Below are 6,000 nucleotides of genomic sequence, written 5' to 3' on the forward strand. Positions count from 1 at the left end.
TTTGACAGCTCAGTAGTACTCCATTGTATAGATGTACTACATTTTCTGAAGCCATTCCTCTCTTGAAGGGCATCTGGGTTCTTTCCAGCTTCTGGCTATTATAAACAAGGCTGCTATGAACATAATGGAACATGTGTCTTTGTTATATGTTGGAGCATCTTGTGGGTATATTCCCAGGAGAGGTATAGCTGGGTCCTCAGGTAGTGCAAAGTCCAGTTTTCTGAGGAACTTCCAGACTGATTTCCCAGATTGCTTGTACCAGTTTGCAATCCCACTAACAATGGAGGACTGTTCCTCTTTCTCCATATCCTCACCAGCATCTGTTGTCACCTGAGTACTTGATCTTAGCCATTCTGACTGGTGTGAGATAGAATCTCAGGATTGTTTTGATTTGCATTTTCCTGATGACTAAGGACCTTGAGCATTTCTTAGGTACTTCTCAGCTGTTCGTTATTCATCATCTGAGAATTCTGTCTTTAGCTCTGTACGCCATTTTTTTTTATTAACTTGAGTATTTCTTTTTTTTTTTTATTTTCTTATCTTTATTCTTTTTTTTTTTTATTAATTTTTTTTTTTATTAACTTGAGTATTTCTTATATACATTTCGAGTGTTATTCCCTTTCCCGGTTTCCGGGCAAACATCCCCCTCCCCCCTCCCCTTCCTTATGGGTCAGCAATATTTTTAAAGTACCCTATCACAGAATGTGTAAAAAGAAAGTAAAATACAATATTTTTTCACCTGAAGGTCTGTAGGGAATAGAATTGCCTTTACAAACAGAGAAAATCTAGAAAAGTAAACTGTATATCACAGGAATGGACATGGGAATAAAAATATTGTCCAGAAGAATCTCCTCTACTTCAAATTCCTAGATCATTTCTACCCATGCCAGGACCCTGACTAACTTTCTTCATTTAGAGCATGTAACCACTATTGAAACAAAGAGAAGACTCTAGCTTTAGAGAGATGAAATACATAGAGGTTTCACTTGTGTGACAGGAGACTCTCCTGGAAAGGCACTCTCGAACATGTCAATGCAAGGAAAGCTGTTTAGAGGAAGGCCATGGGAGGTCTCAGTTACATCATCATTCATCCCTCCCTGAATAATCTCTTGTATCCTGGAGAGCCCTAGCTTATCTGTTATGTTACAAGTGTTGTCGTGTTCTCAAACGCCGCTTGGATATTCCTTCAGTACCTATATTGTTTACTAATTGACCTCTAGTTTAGAGGAAACATCAATTTGGCAGTGAGAACAAAGAGGATGAATAACTCAGAGATGGGGAGAACGAAGATGGCCTTCTGTCTTGGTATAAAAAAAGAAGAAATATGTCGACCCTGGGAAATCTCACTGAGTCCTTGGTAGGATTTGAGTAGGTATGTTGAAGAGATAGAATTGATCTGATACTTCCACACATGAGACCCGGAACTGGAGCCTGTAAGAAGCATCTGGACCTCACTGCTCTAGTGGTTCCTGTAAGGCAGAGAGTTTATATAATTAATATCTTCATTCCAAAAACCAGGTGTAGGGAAGGGCACTGTTCTTTTCCTTAGAGCTCATGGCTTTTATTTTTTTTTTTTTTTTTTTGCTCAGAATAGAAATGTCCTAAGGAAGAAGTGAAAGACAAGTATTGTGTCCTCAGCTCAGAGTAAACTCCTCGATTATTTGGATACCTATAGTGCAGTTTGTGTCTGATACTGGTATTTGGGATGGAGACGTGTTTCTACTTCATCATATCAGTCTTTCCACTAGTATTACTCTGACTCCCATTGCCTGATAGTGACCTTTTAGATTTCTCAGTCAATATGTGTGATTAGCAGGCAGTTTTCTTATTTTTAACTTATTTTTTTATTTTTTAGCAATTTATTTTTCTTTTTTAATTTGATGTTTCCATATTTACATTTCAAATATTTTTGCCTTTCACAGTTTCCTGTCCATAAGATCCCTAACCGATCCCTCTACCCTCCTTGTATAATCCACCTTACTGCCCTTTGACATTCCCTTAAATTGGTAATAAAACCTAGTTTAGACCAAGGGCATCTCCTTCCATTGGTGCCTAACAAGTCCATTTGCTGCTACTATGCAGTTGGATCCTTAGGTCTATCCATGTACAATCTTTGAATATTCGTATAGTAACAGAAAACTGTTGCATTGGCATTATTTTTCTCATCAGATTGAAAGCTCCTTTAGCTCTTGTACTCCTTTCTCAAAATCTACCAACATGAGATCTGTTTTCAGTACACTGGTTTCCACTACCATTCATTTCTCTATTTAACACACCTGAGCTGTGTTTCCCAGGAAAGATCTATATCTGTTTCTCCTAATCATGCAATTCTAAGCTGCATCAAACTTATCTAGTTTTGGTGGCTGAATATATCTATATATCTATATCTATATCTATATCTATATCTATATCTATATCTATATCTATATCTACATCTACATCTACATCTACATCTACATCTACATCTACATCTACATCTACATCTACATCTACATCTACATCTACATCTATATCTACAACTCTATCTCTATCTCTATCTCTATCTCTATCTATATCTATCTATATCTAATTATATCTATCTATATCTATCTATATCTATATCTATATCTATATCTATATCTATATCTATATCTATATCTATATCTATATCTATATCTATATCTATATCTATATCTATATCTATATCTATATCTATACCTATATCACAAAGCTATGAGGTTAGATGGATATTTAACATGGATTTTGGGAAACAAGTTCAATAATGTAGACTCCACAAATGAGAGTGCCAAATAGACTCTCTACTGTTCTTATGAAACTAATGATGTTGAGGTTTCACTGGACCTCAAGCCATTCCTCATCCTGCACATCCTCCTGAATCTTATGTTTGGCCTGAAGAAAGAATCATGGTAAAACATCCAACTCCTTCAAGTCTCTTCCTGGGAATACCAGAACGTGGATATTAGAGAACTGATTTCTAATGGGACTACAGAAAAACATTCTATAGTCCATGCTGTCCTTTACTTTAATGATGTCTTGTAATTTTTGGATAACATAAGAATATGTGTGTTTTTGAGGAGGTACACAATATTTGCATTTTTATTTTCACTCTATAGCTGTATCCCTATGTTGCCAAGATCATTGCAAAACATTGAATTGGAAAACAGAATTTATGAGTACACATTCAGGAATGTATATAATGTCCCTTCTCAAGCAATGTAGAAAAAAATCTAATACAAAATTATTCAATTGAAGGTCTGTAAGGGAAATACTTGCCTTTGAGAAACAGAGAAAACCTAGGAAATTGAAGTGTATGGCACAGGAATGGACCTGGGAATAAAATTATTATCCAAAAGAATCTCCTCTACTCCATATTCCCAGACCTTTTCTACCCATGCCAATCCCTTGAATAACTTTCTACATTCAGGACATGTAACCACTAATGAAACAAAGAGAAGTACTTCATGTTAGAGAGATGTAGTACATAAAGGTTTTCACTGTGTCACAGGAGACACTCCTGGAAAGGACACCTCCAAATTTGGTCAATGTAAGGAAAGCTATTTCCAAGGTTGGCCATGGCGGTTCTCAGTGCCATCATCATTAGGCCCTGCCTTAAAAATTCTTGTATCCTGGAGAGCCCTAGGTTCTTCTGTGATGTTACTAGTGTTGTCCTGACAGTGATTGCCTCTCAGATATTCCTTCAATACCTTTAGGGTTTATTAATTGGCCTTTAATTCAGAGTAAACAGCCATGTGGGGGGAGAGAAGTAAGAGGGTAAAGAGAACAGAGGTGGGGAGAAGGAAGCCGGCCTTCTGTATTTGTATAAAAAAGGAAGATATACTTTGTTGATTGGAAAGCTCAATGACTCCTGGTTAGGGGTTGACTGAGTTTAGTGAAGAGATAGCCTTTATCTGAACCTTCAATGTATAGGAATCAGGAGCTGAGAGTCTCCCAGAAGCATCTGGACATTCCTGATTGTTATAGTTCCTGGAAGTCAGAGAGTTTATATCATTAATTTCGTTATTCCAAAAGTCAGGTGTTGGAAAGGGCCCAGTTGTTTTCCTGAGAGCTCATGGCTTTTATTCTTTTTCCCAGAAGAGAAAGGTGCTAAGGAAGAAGGGAAAGAGAAGTACTCTATCCTCAGCTCAGTGTAACCTCCTCCATGATTTGGATTCCTATAGTGCAGTTTGTGTCTGAGACTGATATCTGGGAAAGAGAAGTGCTTCAAATTTGGACTTCATCATCTCAGTCTTTTCACCAGTATTATTCTGACTACAATTCCCTGACAGGGACTCTTTAGATTTCTGAGTCAACAGATTTGGTTAGCTGCCTGGTTAGCTGCCAATTTCCTTTTTTTTATTTCCTTTTTTTGCAAATATTAAGCTTTTTAAAATTGGATATTTCTATAATTACATTTCACATGTTATTTCCTTTCCCAGTCTCCTGTACATAAGACTCCTAACCGGTCCCCTTACCCTTCTTCTATAACCCCCCTTACTGTGCCTGGACATTCCCTTGAAATAGCTATAAACCTAGGGAGAACCAAGGGCTTCTCCTTCCATTGATGTCCAACATTCCCATTCTCTGCCACTTATTCAGTTGGAGCCATAGGTCTGTCTATACAGAGACTTTGAATATTGTTTTAGTACCAGAAATCTCTGGTTAGTTGAAATTGTTGTTTGTATGGGGTTGAAAGCCCATTCACTGGTCCTCAACCATTCTTCTCTCTGCCCGTCCTCTGATATCTTATGGTTGGCCTTCAGAGAGAATCATGGTAAAACATCCGACCCTCAAGTCTAACAATGGGAACACAGGAAGGTAGATAGTGTAGTACAGATATCAAATAGGACTAGAGAACTGAAGTCTCTATAGTCATTCTATAGTCATTTTGTCCTTTGCTTTGTTGAAAATGGAAATGGAAAGAGAAATTTTGAGTACACATACAGGAATATTAATAAAGACTCTTATCAAGGAAAGAGAGAATGAGGAAGTGAAATACAACATTCATTCAATTTAGGTCTGTAGTCAAAATACTGGCCTTTGGGAAATAGAGAAAACCTGGGATATTGAACTGATTGTCACAGGAATGGACTTGGGAATAAAATATTATCTAGAGGAATCTCCTCCACTCCTTGTTCCTAAATATTCTAGCCATGCTAAGCCCCTGACTAACTTTGTCCATTCAGATCAAGTAACCCCTAATGAAGCAAAGAGAATTCTCTAGATTTAGAGATACATAATATGTAAGGGTTTCCCCTGTGTCACAGGAGACACTTCTGGAAAGGGCCCTCCAAATCTGGTCAATGTAAGGAAAGCTGTTTAGCAGGTAGGCCATGGTGGTTCTCAGTGACATCATCATTAGGCCCTGTCTGAAAAATCTATTGTATCCTGGAGAGCCCTAGCTTCTCTTGTCATGTCACAAGTGTTGCCATGTCTGCAAATGCCTCTAGGATATTCCTTATTATAGGGTTTAATAATTGGCCTCTAGTTTAGAGGAAACATCAATTTGGGAGTGAGAACAAAGAATATGAAAACCTCAGAGATGGGAAGTACGAAGATGGTCTTCTGTCTTGGTATTAAAAAAATAAAGAAATATGTCGAACCTGGGAAATCTCACTGCGTCCTAGGTAAGAGTTGAGTAGGAAAATTGAAGAGATAGAATTGATCAGAGCCTTCCACACATGGGATCAGGAGCTTGGAGCCTGTCAGCTGCATCTGGATTTCCCTGCTTTTTGTGGTTCCTGTAAGTCAGAGAATTTACATCATTAATACCTTTATCCCAAAATCCAGGTGTTGGGAAGGGCACTATTCCTGTCCTTAGAGCTCATGGCTTTTTTTTTTTTTACCCAGAAGGAAAAGGTCCTAAGAATAAGTGAAAGACAAGTATTGTGTCCTCAGCTCAGAGTAAAATCCTCAATTAATTGGATACCTATATTGCATTTTGTGTCTGATACTGGTATTTGGGAGAGATACGTGTTTCTATTTCATCATATCAGTCTTTCC

This window comes from Rattus norvegicus, chromosome Y, assembly GCF_036323735.1.
Source record: "Rattus norvegicus strain BN/NHsdMcwi chromosome Y, GRCr8, whole genome shotgun sequence".
In the NCBI taxonomy this organism is placed as follows: domain Eukaryota; kingdom Metazoa; phylum Chordata; class Mammalia; order Rodentia; family Muridae; genus Rattus; species Rattus norvegicus.